The 15,801-nt window shown below is 45.7% G+C and overlaps 1 protein-coding gene across 1 annotated transcript in view; it reads left to right on the top strand.

Annotated features, from left to right (window-relative positions):
• Nucleotides 1-15,801, top strand: part of PRTFDC1 (phosphoribosyl transferase domain containing 1) — a 130,730-nt gene that overhangs the window by 103,626 nt on the left and 11,303 nt on the right. The window contains exons 10-11 of the mRNA XM_070800832.1: nucleotides 348-7,799; nucleotides 9,326-12,043. The gene's annotated coding sequence lies outside the window, so the exon portion shown is untranslated. The remainder of the gene's footprint in view (nucleotides 1-347; nucleotides 7,800-9,325; nucleotides 12,044-15,801) is intronic.

Below are 15,801 nucleotides of genomic sequence, written 5' to 3'. Positions count from 1 at the left end.
GATTAACAACCATTGCATTTATTAATTTAGTGTCCCAAAGCTGAGTAATAAGGGGGAAAAATGTGTGGCATGTTTCCCTAGAAAAATTTGCATTTGGTTACAATCAACATAGTACTAATACTTTGGGATCTTTGAAACAGATCAGAAACCTTTGGTATAAACTGGCCCTTACTGAGCTGGAACATTTCACATACTGAACCAGGTACCCCCAAGCTGAACTATGTGAGGGTCATATCCTAATGTGTCTTTTTAACTTATTTTTTTATTGAAGGATAATTGCTTTACAGAATTTTATTGTTTTTAACCTTTGGATATCTTTGGGTATCACTTGTTTTGCCGTGTCTCAGGCCTGCAGAAACTGTGAACACAGCCACCTCCTCAGCCTCCTGTGCCATGAACTTCGATCTGCCCAGCGGAGACGGAAGGTAACCCATCCCACTTCTGAAGACCTGCTGTCATGGAAATATCGCCCCATTTTTGTAATCGAGTTACTGTGTTCTAGGAAATTGAAACCCTAAACCACACTCTCCACCCAGATGTCTGGCTAATTTGGGAAAAAAATAGCATTTGGGAGTTTACCATCATAAAGTTCCTTTGGGTCCCCTGATGACATCTGAGGCCTGGTGGGCCAGCGAGCTTTGTGAAGGGAAAAGAGAATCACAGGAGGGACTCTGGGAGTTGATGCTGGGACGTGTACAGAGTAAGGAAGGAGGATGTGGTAGGGAGGGCTGTGTGGCCCGTGGCCCCAGTCATACCCCGTGAGTGGATCTGACGCCAGCAGGAAGAGCTGTTTCCCTAGTAGTCTTCGTGCTACACAGTGGGGCAGCCGGGTGGGTCCCTGCATTTCACCGAGGATCCTGGTGCAGCTTTACCACAGGGAGGAGTCCTAGGAAGACATTTCCCTTTGAAGATCCCAAGGATTTTGATCTTGGGATGGGAAGAGTTGGGGGAGCTCTTGGGCTGGGAAGGGGGTCCACATCCAGGGTGCTTCATGAGATGTCCCCTCAAGAGACTTCATGGGCCACAGGTGTCCACAAGGGGCCAGAGCACCCCCATGAGATGAGTGTTGATGACCATGTGTGAGAAAGCTCTGGGTGCCCCAGAAACATAGCAGTCACCTGGATCATGCCGTCCACGATGCTGGTGCCCTGGGTGAGGATGGCTGGCCCTGGGGCAGGGGGTGGGGGGAGGAGAGGCTGAAATCCACCCACACTCCACTTGTTCAGCCTCGGACTGTGTCAGGCTTCAGGTAAGGGTGTCTTAAAGGGGTATCTTTTACTAGTCTACCAGAAAACGGTGCATTTTTTGTTTGTTTGTTTTTAGCAATTTCTCATCCAGGAGTGCTGAGTGCTGTGCTTAGTTGCTCAGTCATGTCTGACTCTTTGCAACCCAAAGGGCTGAGGCCCGCCAGGCTCTTCTGTCCATGGGGATTCACCAGGCAAGAATACTGGAGTGGGTTGCCATGCCCTCCAGGGGATCTTCTCAACCCAGGGATCGAGCCCAGGTCTCCTGTATTGTGGTGGATTCTTTACTGTCTGAGCCACCAAGGAAGCCCAAGAATACTGGAGTGGGTAACCTATCCCTTCTCCAGAGGATCTTCCTGATCCAGGAATTGAACTGGGGTCTCCTGCATTGCAGGCAGATTCTTTACCAGCTGAGCCACCAGGCAAGCCTGAGGTGGCTTTTTCTGCCAGAGTGAGATTTACTCAGAAATAGGTAGGGAAAAAGACGGGATGGATGCTGGAGTACCACATTTTCCAAGTGAGAGGAATAAGCCTGAACTAGTGTTACTGTGACCTCATCCATATCCAGATCCTAGTGGGTGTTGACTAATGAGTAAGCTATGAGTAAGGATGGTGAAGTGTAGGCAACTTGTTCAAGAAATCTGGCTCTGAAGAGAAAACATAGCTAGATGGCTTTTGAAAGGTGGAAGAGGCTTGTGGGGACTTCCCTAGGGGTCCAGTGGGTAAGAAGCCTCCTGCCAGTGCAGGGGACACCAGTTGGATCCCTGGTCTGGGAAGATCCCACATGCCACAGAGCAGCTAAGTCTGGCCAGTCCAGTGGTTAAGACTTCTTACTTCTGCCCCAACCACTGAAGCCTGAGCCCTAGAGCCAATGCTCTGCAACAAGAGAAGCCACTGCAATGAGAAGCCCTCGAACCACAACCAGAGAGTAGCCCTCACTTGCTGCAACTAGAGAAAGTCCACTCACAGCAACAAAGACCCAGCATAGCCACACACACACACATGCACACAAGATGAAAGAGGCTTGCATATCTTTATTTGCTATAGAGAACAAAAAAATCAAGTGAAATAGAGTGTATTCATTATCAACAGCTGAATAACAAATCACCCCAAAACTGAGTGGCTTAAACCAACAGTAATTATTTCTTATCTTGCATGCTTCCAAGATCTAGGAGTATGGAGAGAGCCCAGTAGGGATGGCTCGTTTCTGCTCCATGATGGTGGTTGCTTCTGCAAGAAGATGCAAAGGCTGAGGGCTAATCTGTCCAGTGTGGCAGCCATTAGCCACATGCAGTTACTTGAATTTGAATGAAGTTAAATTTAAAATTTACTTTTCATTCACACCAACTACATTGTAGTTGCTCCATGGCCTCATATGATAGTAAGCACAAACAGAAAATATCCATAATTGCAGAAAGTTCTGTGGGTGGCTGTGATCTGAAGGCCTGTCTTGTGGTTGATGTTGGCCTTTAGCCTGCACCCCAGCTAAGGCTGGAATTCTGTGTGGTGTCTCCATGTGGTGTGGACTTCCTCACAACATGGCGGCCGGGTCCCCAAGGCAAGTGCAGAGACAGAAGCAGGTGGATGCTGTATCGCTGCTTATGTGACAGGCTCGCTACTATCACGTTCTGTGAGTCAAAGCAGATACAGGGATTTTCCTGCATTCAAGGGGAGGGAACACAGATTGCCACCACTCGGGACAAATAGCAAGATTTCCTGCTTTTACTGCAGGAGTTCTGGGTTTGATCCCTGTTGGGGGTACTAAGATCCCACAAGCCATGAGATACGGCCAAATAAATAAATAAAATGTGATTTCTTTCTTTAAAAAAGGAAAAGAATAGCAACATAATATTGTAAGAAAATCAACTGAGGGACTTCCCTGTCCAGTCCAGTGGTTAAGACTCCTCACTTCTGATGCAGGAGGCATAGATTTGATCCCTGGTCAGGGAACTAGATCCCCCATGCCACACGGTGCCACCAAAAAAAGAGAAAATCAAGTGAGATGGCATATGTATTGCTGTGGCCACTTTCAGAAACCAGAAGATGAGATCTGCCACAGAAAGATGATGTGCCCTCATTTCCCTACTAATAAGATTAGTGAAGGAATTGACTATTCAGTCATCATAATACATAATTGAATATATGCCTGCTTGCACAGATTCTTAAAGATTACAAAGTACTAGCTAGCCACGTGGGAAAATACGAGATGATGAACAGCAGGCAGTAGCACACCTTGATTACAGAGATAGAAATACATGTCTTCCCACTGACAGTATCTGGAATAAATTAAGAAGACTTTGAAAGAGCAGTTTGATTTCTGTTAAGGTGCTTTAAGTTTGAAACATAAAAAACTAAAATAATTTTTTCTTAACAAGCATCCTATAGATAGATGTAAATTCATTTTAGTATTTCCATTTTTATATGAAAAAATTGCATAATAATTTGGCCAAGAAAGTGATTAAGGATGGGGCCCTTAACACAATAAGATTTAAATGTAACAAGATATCCAGTTACATATATATATATATATATATATATGTAGTTTTATATATATATATATAAAACAGTTACATATATATATTACATATATTATACTAGAAACAATACTCACCAAATAAATTACAAAACAACAGATAACTCAGTACTAATCTATAAGATTTTTCAATGAAAACTGCTATGATTTATCTAATTTCCTAATATTGAAAGACAGAACTGGTTGACTGGAAAAAGAAATCAATGTAATTTTTCTTATCTTTAGTAAGAATTTTGGCTCTGTTATGTGAAGAATATCATCAATATCTGAGAAAATGACTAATAGTATATAGCTACTGAGTGATTGCACAAATCCTTGTAATTGAATTCAAAAGAGATCTGTCATGAGCATAACAAAGCATCTCAGGAAAGATTTAAGCCCAGACATTGAGAGTGTTGACATTTCATGAAAGATTTGGCTGCAGCTATCGTGGGGCTTCCCAGGTGGCAAACGGGTAAAGAATTCACCTGCCAGTGCAGGAGACGCAGGAGACTCAGGTTCGATCCCTGGGCCACGAAGATCTGGAGGAGGAAATGGCTACCCACTCCAGCATTCTTGCCTGGGAAATCCCATGAACAGAGGAGTCCATGGGGGTAACAAAGAGTTGGATGTGACTAAGCACGCTCACACACACACACTGTGATCAAGGGCTATGCGAGAACTTAACAGTAACTCAATGTAATTATTTAGCACAAAACTCAGAGGTAGGAATTGGCATCTCCACTTCAGAGATAAGGGAATGAGTATCAGAGAGATTAAATCGCTTACCCAGGGTTACACAGCTTTGTTCAAAGCCCATAAAAAGGGCTTGTGCCAACAGAGGACTAATAAAAGAATTTTGATCTTGTATTTAAGCTGTAACTTAAACAAGATAGACCTGAGAGGTTCCACTCTTTCAGTTAGAGGCAAAGGCATGAAATGCTGAAGCCAAAATTCCAAACCCAAGTAATTCTGACTTCTGTATCACTGAGCTCTACTTCCAGGCCCAGCCGGTCCTTTCCAGGCCTTGCTTTTATTCATCTATAAACCCAGAAGAGACAGATAGGCCTCCTCATTGTGTAGCTGTGAGGAAAAATTCATTAATAGGAAACTGGTAAACGTATAGGCAATAGCACACATGGAGATGCTTATAATTAACTTGAGAAGAAGAGATGGCTTGAGATGTTTACTTGCATCAAACACTGGGCTTCTCTCTGGGTCCAGACTGCTAAAGCTGCTCCCATACAGAGAGGCCGCTTGGTGAAGTCAAATGTCATTGAATGTATAGAAGGTTCAGGGCAGAGGTGTTCAGTAGGAAGACAATCTAGGCAAGGTCACATGGTGAGCAAGGGCTCTAGAAGGAAGTGCTGATGTCTGTGCGATGTGCAGTTCATCTATTCCTAGTGCCATCAACAGAACGATGGTCCCCCAAAGATATCCACGCCCTCACGTGAGTACATTGCCACACGTGGCAAAAGGGACTTTGCAGCTGATTTTAAATTAAGGATGTTAAGACAGGAAGATTATCCTGGATTGTTCAGGTGGACCCATTGTAACCATAAGGGTCTTCATTAGAGACGAGCAGAAGAGTCAGACTCAGAGAAGGATGTGATGGTACAGGGAGAGGTCAGAGGCAGAGAAATTTGGAGATGCTCCACTGCGGGCTCTGAAGGTGGAGGAAGAGGCCATCAGCCGAGAAATGGAGGATGTCTCTAGAAACTGGAACCAGCGAGGAAATGGATTGTCCCGTAGAGCTTCTAAAAGAAACACCTTGGGGATTTCCCTGGTGGTCCAGTGGCTAAGAATCCACCTTGCAATGCAAGGGACTTGGGCTCGATCCTTGGTCAGGGAACTAGGGTCCCACGTGCGACGAGCAACTGGGCTTGTGCGCGCTGCAATGAGAGAGGCTGTGTACCATGATGTAAGGGCCCACAGGACACAATGAAGATCCCAAGTGCCACAGCTAAGGCCCGAATCTGCCAAATAAATACATGTTTTTTTTTTAAAAAAAGAAGCCTTTTGACTTAGTCTGGTCAGAGTTGTTTTGAACTTCTGGCTTCCAGAACTGCAAAATAACACATTCATATTATTTTAAGTCACTGAATGTGTAACAGTTTGTTACAGCAGCCACCTGATACACCTCCTGTATGCCAGTGCTGTATGGCAGGCGAAGTTTTTCTTCCACAACCTCTACAAGGAGGCCACACATCTAGAAATGGGGGTACCACACAAGACGGCCACCACACACTACTCCACTCCCCGCCGACAGAGCAGGAAGAGTGACGCGTGGAGGCCTGTCTCTCCACTGGAGTTGGTGACAGGGCAGGATAAACCCAGAGCATTTAAACATCCATGAGATACATTGATTATTTACTGCAGCTGAGTATTGCTAGACCTCCTTACTTTTGAATGACATAAAAAGTGCTGACTTTCTGCTGAACGCCTATGACTCAACACACCTGTGAAAAGCACACACCCCATCAGGGCTGTGTCTGTCTTACTCAATGTATCGTGTAAGCCCAGCATCACGCCTGGATGACAGTGAGAAGCGCCATCACCATTCCCGACACCATTAGGTCACTTCCTGGTTGCTACGGTAGTGATGTATTGGGAAACGATGCATGGACCCATCTCGTGGTATTGCCTACGACTGGTTTGTTCCTCAGCGCCATGAAAGCAGGGCAGGTTCCTGAGGGCCAGCTGCCTCATGGTGTAACAAACGCTTTTAATGCCAGTTTCAGTTCATGACATCATTTCCCACCACTTGTAGACACGCACTCTCTATGCCCGCCAGACAAGCCTGTTTGCTGCCTGTGTGGGTGGCTCTCACTGATGGCTCCTTTGTCCTTTGGCACAAGAGGTATTTATTTCCACGTTGCATGTTTTTTACTTTCTCTCTACAAATTCACAGCCCTCTTGTCTACCTCAGTAGGAAGCCAGGTGCACTTCTATTAATAGAAGCCCTTTGCAGGTTCCACCGCTCTAACCTGATCCTCCCTTGAACTCATGTCTCCTCTGTTCTTACTGTGACTGGATTCACAAGTGAAGAGTTGAGGAAAGAGTCAAGTGGTCTCTTTTGACCAGTGGTCCATTTTATGGATCGTGTGTATCCCCAGGGAAATTGTAAGCCTTGAGAAGGGAGGAATCGTGTCTTCAGTCTCCTTCCTGTTATATTTTTGCCAGGACATCAATTAGCACAGCATTTGGGCTTCAGTGAGTATTTGACAAATAGTTCTAACTTGTTTTGTTCTCTTTAAGATTTTTTGAGGTGGACTATTTTTAAAGTCTTTATTGAATTTGTTATAATACTGCTTCTTTTTTTGTTTTGATGTTTTGGTTTTTAGGCCACAAATCATGTGGGATCTTCACTGCCTGACCAGAGATCAAACCCAGATCCCCTGATTTAGAAGGCTAGTCTTAACCACTGGACCGCCAGGGAAGTTCCTGGTCTGTTCTTTTCTGCAGGTGGAGATAGCGGACCTTGGTTTTGCTGGGGTTTCACCCTTGAGCCTCCCAGCCCTTCACTTACAAAATGAGGCAGTGGCTGGACCATGTCTAAAGGCTCTTTCAGGTCCAGAGTCTCACGGGCACATTTCTGTCTTAAGTGATGTCCCCCAGTCTGCCCTCTCCTTTCCTGTTGCCACTATCTGAGCCTTCTGAAACCCTCCTACCGTCATCAGCAGTCTAGAGGCATATTGGATGCTCACGGTCAGCCCGGCCAGCCGCAACACTCAGGAGCACTCTACGTGTGGGGCATGGCCTTCTGAACGGATCCATGGAGGGTCTCCTTGTGTTTGAATAATTGGCAGACATGAATATAAGCAGCCTTTTGGGGTTGCCGCTCCAAATGCCTTCCCTACTCAGATTAACAAGGCTTCTTCCCCCTTCCTCTCTTGTATCTCCTCAAAACACTGCCTGCCCTGGAAGCCCTCTCAATGCCCCCTTGAGACGTGCCTGTCCCATGCAAGAGCTATGGATGCCATTCCATCACAGACATGGGGAGGAGGAGATTACCTGCACAGGTGGCTTCACAGAGATGCTGGGTATGTATCTGATAAGGCAAGTTATGAACTTGGGCAAGTTAGTCAACCTCGGACTTCCCTGGTGGTCCAGTGGTTAGGACTTCCCGTTTCCCCTGCAGGCGGTGCTGGTTTGATCCCCGGTCAAGGAACTAACATTCCATAAGCCATGTGGCATGGCCAAAAGGAAAGTTGTTCACCCTCTCCATGCCTCAGTTTCCTTATCTGTAAAATGAAACCAAGAATGGTACTTACCTCACAAGGTTCTGGTGAGGGTTCAGGGAGTTAGAACTAGGCCTGCTACTTAATAAGTGCTTTAGTACCTGTTGGTTATTGTTACTATCATCGTCATTATCGGGGAGCTATTTCAAGTTAAGGCTTTTATGGTGGCTCAGAGGTAAAGAATCCATCTGCCAGTGCTGAAGACTCGGGTTCTATCCCTGGGTCAGGAAGAGCCCCTGGAAAAGGAAATGGCAACCCACTCCAGTATTGTTGCCTGGGAAATCCCATGGACAGAGGAGCCTGTAGAGCTACAGTCCATGAAGTTGCAAAGACTCAGACATGACTTAGTGTTCAGTTCAGTTCAGCCACTCAGTCTTGTCCGACTCTTTGCGACCCCATGAACCGCAGCACGCCAGGCCTCCCTGTCCATCACCAACTCCCGGAGTCCGTGCAAACCCATGTCCATTGAGTCGATGATGCTATCCAACCATCTTTTCCTCTGTCGTCCCCTTCTCCTCCTGCCCTCAATCTTTCCCAGCATCAGGGTCTTTTCAAATGAGTCAGATCTTTGCATGAGGTGGCCAAAGTATTGGAGTTTCAGCTTCAACATCAGTCCTTCCAATAAACACCCAGGACTGATCTCCTTTAGGATGGACTGGTTGGATGTCCTTGCAGTCCAAGAGACTCTCAAGAGTCTTATCCAACACCACAGTTCAAAAGCATCAATTCTTCAGCACTCAGCTATCTTCACAGTCCAACTCTCACATCCATACATGACCACAGGAAAAACCATGGCCTTGACTAGACGGACTTTGTTGACAAAGTAATGTCTCTGCTTTTTAATATGCTACCTAGGTTGGTCATAACTTTCCTTCCAAGGAGTAAGCGTCTTTTAATTTCATGGCTGCAATCACCATCTACAGTGATTTTCGAGCCCAGAAAAATAAAGTCAGCCACTGTTTCCATTGTTTCCCCATCTATTTGCCATGAAGTGATGGGACCGGATGCCATGATCTTAGTTTTCTTAATGTTGAGCTTTAAGCCAGCTTTTTCACTCTCCTCTTTTACTTTCATCAAGAGGTTCTTTAGTTCTTCACTTTCTGCCATAAGGGTGATGTCATCTGCATATCTGAGGTTATTTTTATTTCTCCTGGCAATCTTGATTCCAGTTTGTGCTTCTTCCAGCCCAGCATTTCTCATGATGTACTCTGCATATAAGTTAAATAAGCAGGGTGACAATATACAGCCTTGACGTACTCCTTTTCCTGTTTGGAACCAGTCTGTTGTCCTAGAACTAACACCCAAAAAAGATGTCCTTTTCATTATAGGGGACTGGAATGCAAAAGTAACAAGTCAAAAAACACCTGGAGTAACAGGCAAATTTGGCCTTGGAGTACAGAATGAAGCAGGGCAAAGGCTAATAGAGTTTTGCCAAGAGAACTCACTGGTCATAGCAAACACTGTCTCCCAACAACACAAGAGAAGACTCTACACATGGACATCACCAGATGGTCAACACTGAAATCAGATTGATTATATTCTTTGCAGCCAAAGATGGAGAAGCTCTATACAGTCAGCAAAAACAAGACCGGGAGCTGACTGTGGCTCAGATCATGAACTCCTTATTGCCAAATTCAGACTGAAATTGAAGAAAGTGGAGAAAACCACTAGACCATTCAGGCATGACCTAAATAAAATCCCTTATGACTATACAGTGGAAGTGAGAAATAGATTTAAGGGACTAGATCTGATAGAGTGCCTGATGAACTATGGACAGAGGTTTGTGACATTGTACAGGAGACAGGAATCAAGACCATCCCCAAGAAAAAGAAATACAAAAAAGCAAAATGGCTGTCTGAGAAGGCCTTACAAATAGTTGTGAAAACAAGTGAAGCGAAAAGCAAAGGAGAAAAGGAAAGATATAAGCATCTGAATACAGAGTTCCAAAGAATAGCAAGGAGAGATAAGAAAGCCTTCCTCAGTGATCAATGTAAAGAAATAGAGGAAAACAACAGAATGGGAAAGACTAGAGATCTCATCAAGAAAATTAGAGATACCAAGGGAACATTTCATGCAAAGATGGGCTCAATAAACGACAGAAATGGTATGGACCTAACAGAATCAGAAGATATTAAGAAGAGGTGACAAGAATACACAGAAGAACTGTACAAAAAGTCTTCGCGACCCAGATAATCACGATGGTGTGACCACTCACCTAGAGCCAGACATCCTGGAATGTGAAGTCAAGTAGGCCTTAGGAAGTATCACTACGAACAAAGCTAGTGAAGGTGATGGAATTCCAGTTGAGCTATTTCAGATCCTGAAAGATGATGCTGTGAAAGTGCTGCACTCAATATGCCAGCAAATATGACATATCTGGGCTGTGCTTTGCTGGAGCAGCTGTGAAGAGTTACCCCACATCCAAGGTAAGAGAAAGTAAGATGGTAGGCCCTGAGAGAGGGCAACAGAGGGCAGACAGACTGAAACCACAATTACAGACAACAGGCCAATCTGATCACATGGGCCACAGCGTTGTCTAACTCAATGAAACTAAGCCATGCCGTGTGGGGCCACCCAAGACGGATGGGTCACAGTGGAGAGGACTGACAGAATGTGGTCCACTGGTGAAGGGAATGACAAACCGCTTCAGTATTCTTGCCTTGAGAACCCCATGAACAGTATGAAAAGGCATGACTTAGTGAGTAAACAACAATCTGAAACCAACTCCCAGTGGGACTTTGTCCTGTAGGAGAATGGGCGCTCAGGCAGGACATAGAGAGGTGAGGTCATGGCAGAGCCAGTTGGCTTGCCGACAAGCAGAAAAACCCAGAGAGCTTCACACCCACATTTTTATCAGAGATAGTGAATCACAAGCATTTCATGTCAGAAAGACTTAACACTGAAATAGCTTCTAACATCTCTCCAATGTTTTTATCACACTGTTTTATCTGGGCCTAAAAAAAAAAAAAAGTTTAGATCTTGCTTTGCAGGGGGCAGAAAAGAAACATCCCAAATGCTTGTCATTTCTCTTCTTTGTCTGTGTGTCTGTCATGCCTGATGAACAACGGGCTGCTCAAATGATGGCTCTTGGTGAGGTGGAACCAGCCTACCGAGCCTCATTCAGCACAGTGTGAGGACAGGAAATGAGTGCATTGTTCTGAAGGCTGTTTGTTGCCCCATTGTTTCTCTGGCCCAGGCCTGTGTGGGACGGTTTGTACTCTGGCGCACACAGCGGCCATTATGCCCCCTGCGGCACCCTTCATACAGCTGTGAGCGTCTGTGCCCGAGCCAGCAGAATTCACTCAGAAAGGAGCCACACCGAGTCAGGGCCCTCCTCAGCTCTGGGAACGATCTGGGCTCTCCCACGTTCCTCCTCCCACTTGGCCAAAAACAGGAAGCAGATTGAAGCCTGCTTGGATGTACACCCTTCTGGGCTCTTCAGAGGTGGGGCTTTTAGGTAGCAACTTCCAGTCTCCATGTGGAATCTCCATTCACAACTTGCCAACCCGGAGTAGGGACAATGATACCCAGTGACTGGAGGTGCCTTTCCCTCAAGCTGAGGGTCTAATCACTGCAAAGCTCTGGGTCAGCAGTGGAGGGGCATCCAGCCTGGTCATTCGCACCATGATGGCTGTGAGTTTAGCCTGGCGTGTGGCTCGACAAAACTCTGGTTCTTTCAGGTTCCCTTGGGCCCACCTATCAGAGGACACCGTGTGGGTCATTGGAACAAGAAATACCGGCTCCCAGGTTGAACATGGGCAGCCAGGAAGACTGGGGCAGTGAGCTCCCAGACAGACATCCAGGCTTAGCAGCTGCAGCCACCCACTCTGTGTAGATGTGACAGCTTGTGGGCCCTCACATTGAGCCCGGGGTCAACAAGGGCAGCCCTGGAGACTTGATCATTCCGTCTTAGTCACAACGCCTGCGTTGTTGGTTGATAAACACTGGTGCTTGAAGACTTGCTTGTATAACATGAACCAACCATCTGGGCTGTTCTTGGGACTGCAGTGCTGATCGTCAGAACATCTAGCACAAGGAGCCAAAAGGTAAACATTCCCATAAAGCATATGTGTGTGGATATGTATGTAAAACTGTGTGTATAGACTTATCAGTATCAATCACTAACAAACGCAGTTTCTCAGTCTTTGCCAACAAATTTCCAAGTGGGATGTAATTTAAAACGTGAGTTAAATAAATAGAGATATGTAGATGTCAGTTCAGTGCCGCACTGGCTACATTTCCAGTTTTCACTGTTCGATGTCACCCTGTGGTTCATTCCCAGAACAAAGAAGGAAGTGAACTTGCCCACTTCCAGCCACGGAATGCTGCTTCTCTTGTTCACCAATAGAACAGAGTGTTAAGATATTGAAGGAAAATGCTACCCTGGGAAGCATTTATAGGAGTCTGTCACTTTCTCCTGGGACACTTATTCTTTTTCCAATCAAGCAAAAGATTCTCTTGATAATCAGCTTACCCATTTCTTCCCCACTCTTCCCTCCCAGCTGTTATTTGGAGGTTGGAAGGACAACAAAAATAACTTCACAGAGAAGACTAAGGATTACTCACTAATTATGTTCCCTTCCCACTCATCCTTCTTGCCAATCTTGAGTTTGGCCAACTTTTTTTTAAACATTAAAAAGCAGAAGGAGGAGAAGGCAGCAGAGAATGGAAACAGATGAGGCCTTAAATCAAACGTGTTAGCGTGGTCCCAGCAAGGTGTGTTCTCTCATCTAGTGATTGGCAACCTGAGGTCTACTTGCTTAAGACCAGTGTCTAATAGCAGTAGATGGATCAGCCCCTTCAGGATGGAGGATGCACCAAACTAACATTAACTCTTCCATGCAGTTATTGTTCTTCAGGGTTTCCAGTGAAAAACAGATTTGAACAAACACAATATAAAAACCTTCAATGAAAAGAAATCTGTGAAACAAAATTCATAGGAATGAGTCACTTGTTGAGAGCATCTTTGCAAAACACTTGGGACTTCCTTGGTGGTCCGGCGGTTAAAACTCCCGGCTTCCAATGCAGAGGAACACAATTCCTGGTCGAGGAATTAAGATCCCACGTGTGGTGCGGCCAAAAAAAAAAAAAAGAACCACACTCTAAAGTGGAGGTCTTCAAACATTTTTGCTCACAGCTCACCTTTCTTTCCAAAGAATTTTGAAAAGCTCTGCACTCCCTCACCTGTTTTAAAGATAACTTCCACAGTTTTTCCATGTAAGTATCCATGGTTGCCAAGGGTGTAATTTCCAGCAGATTGCAAATGTTAATGTTTTAAAGGAAGAGTACACATCACTTTGAAATGTGTCTGATGGAATCTAAACATGTAGACAACTTGATACTCATTTTCATCTGTTACAAAAAAAAATACATGAAAATTCTTATGTAATATCTGGAGATTGTATGTCCTTTATTTTAATTTTTTCCATCTGCCATATAATTTTGTCCTAATGAAATGTACTTTTATCCTTGAAAGTCTTTGATTAGTCACACTGTTAGGCTTCTCTGCAACAAAGTAGGTTTACAAACTGTGCTTCTGGTTGAAATTTGGGAGGAAGATTGGAGATAGATTTATGGTCCAAGGGAGTGAAGCACCCCTAGGAAAGTGCTCACCAGGTTGCTTCAGCATCATGCTCAGTGTGAGAGGAGCAAACAGCATGGTGCCCAGGACCCAGGAGTTCCCGCCAGTCCATCCCCTGTGAGCAAACGGCGGCTTCTCAGCAGGTGAGGGGAGGAGGCAAGTAAAATTTGGAAGTGCAGCAGCTGCTGCTGCTGCTAAGTCGCTTCAGTCGTGTCCAACTCTGTACCCCATAGACGGCAGCCCACCAGGCTCCCCCGTCCCTGGGATTCTCCAGGCAAGAACACTGGAGTGGGTTGCCATTTCCTTCTCCAATGCATGAAAGTGAAAAGTGAAAGTGAAGTTGCTCAGTCGTGTCTGACTCTTAGCGACCCCACGGACTGCAGCCTGTTACCTCGAAAAACTCTCTGTGAGATTTCAGGAACATGGACTTCCCTGGTGGTCCAGTTGTTGAGAATCCACCTGCCAAAGCAGGAGAGACAGGTTCAATCCCTGGTCTGGGAAGATCCCACATTCCATGGGGTGGCTTAGCCCCTGCACCACAACTGCAGAAGACTGTGCTCTAGAGCTGGTGCTCTGCAACAAGAGAAGCCACCCCAATGAGAAGGCCACGCGCCGCAACTGAAGATTAGTCCCCCGCTTGCTGCAGCTAAGGAAAGCCTGCTCATAGCAACAAAGACCTAGCGCAGGCAAAAATGTAAAAAAACAGACTTAAGGCATGTAAAGCAGCACTAGTTTGGCCTGAAGTGTGAGCGTGTGGCCTGAAAATAGGAGAAAGGTCTGTACCTGCTTTAGTGAGGTCGGTCCAGGGCATCATGGATTCAGTGAGCCCTGGGAACAGCCTGCATACCAGCCTCTGTAGCCCGATTTTGGTGGTGGCTGCCCCATGGGTGTGGGAGAACCCACCCTGGAAGCAGTTCTAGGGCAACATCGCCTGTGGGCAGCAGCCCCATTGGCAGGCCCACAGTGACGGCCCTGACTGGGCAGACTCACCCCAACATCAGGCGCTGCTTCCCCAGAGCAGCAATGCCTTCAGCGGCTGCCTTGTGTCAGTGGCAGCTAATGGGAGCGCCCTCAACCAAGTATCAGGTCTTCTGCTCAACTGAGGTTGAGGGGCTTTGCTGCAACTTCATGGGCGATGTCACAGATGGCCAATACAGGAAAGACTTGTTTGCAAACCCATGTGAAATACCATCCAGGTCCCCCTCAAAAACATTGGTATGAACTTCCAAGAGTCCCAGACAAAAGTACTGCTTTTCACTCAACACAGCCCTCTTTTGGCCTTATAGATACTTGTGGCCTGGGCAGACTTGAGGTCTGACAGAATTTCTCCAAAACTTCCACTAGACCTGTCCATCGTTACGTGATGAGAAGCAGCTTGGAAATAGAAGATACTGAGATGGAGGGTATAAAGATGGCATCTGAGTACAACCCAAAGTGCCCTCCAAGCTATGAGGGTTTGCCTTTACACAAACTGGGACTTTTCCATTATGGGCGATGACCCGATCTAATTAAGGGGAAATGGTGTTAGTGTAGGTCAAATCAATACAAAATAGTAAAGAAAAACAGAAGTTAGCCTGTTAAGGCATCCCTCCCAAATCTTACACAAAAGGAGAAAGAGAGGGGCATTTGTTGATAATCAACTAGAAGTAGAGAGATCCTGCCTGGAAAATAACCATGACCGTAATGGAAGGGCACTAAGCTGAGCTTAGTTTTATTTTCGGAGTGTCTGAAGTTCTCTGAATGAGAAGTCATAGAGGTGTGCCAAGTATCTTACTAATGCCAAAGTCTCCATCCTCTCTGCACAAAATAGAGGGGGCGGGCAGGAAGAGAATCTTTGTGCTCTAGGAAAGATTTCATGCTGTAAGATTGAAGCCGTACTTCTAGCAAATCACCAGAGATTCAGAATCAGTAAGTAGCTGAGCCTGGCCAAGAATGTGTTCTGAAGAGAACTTGCTGTATCCACTCTTGAGCTCCGTTTGGTTTTTTCCCAAGAAGCTGAGAAAACCTTGCACTGTAATGGTTCTGGGCTGGGAAAGCATTCAGGTTCCTGAAAACAAGTCAGCATGGGTGTGTTCACGTTCCTAGAAGCCCCCAGACTCTGCCCCTCATGGACAGGTGACACCCTCAACCCCACTGAGCCTTGACAAGGCGATTCTTTGACTCTATGCCAGCAGTCCCCAACCTTTTTGGCACCAGGCACCAGTTGTGCAGAAGATAAGTTTT

This window comes from Bos indicus, chromosome 13, assembly GCF_029378745.1.
Source record: "Bos indicus isolate NIAB-ARS_2022 breed Sahiwal x Tharparkar chromosome 13, NIAB-ARS_B.indTharparkar_mat_pri_1.0, whole genome shotgun sequence".
Taxonomy (NCBI): Eukaryota; Metazoa; Chordata; class Mammalia; order Artiodactyla; family Bovidae; genus Bos; species Bos indicus.
This window is presented reverse-complemented; position numbering and strand designations above follow the sequence as displayed.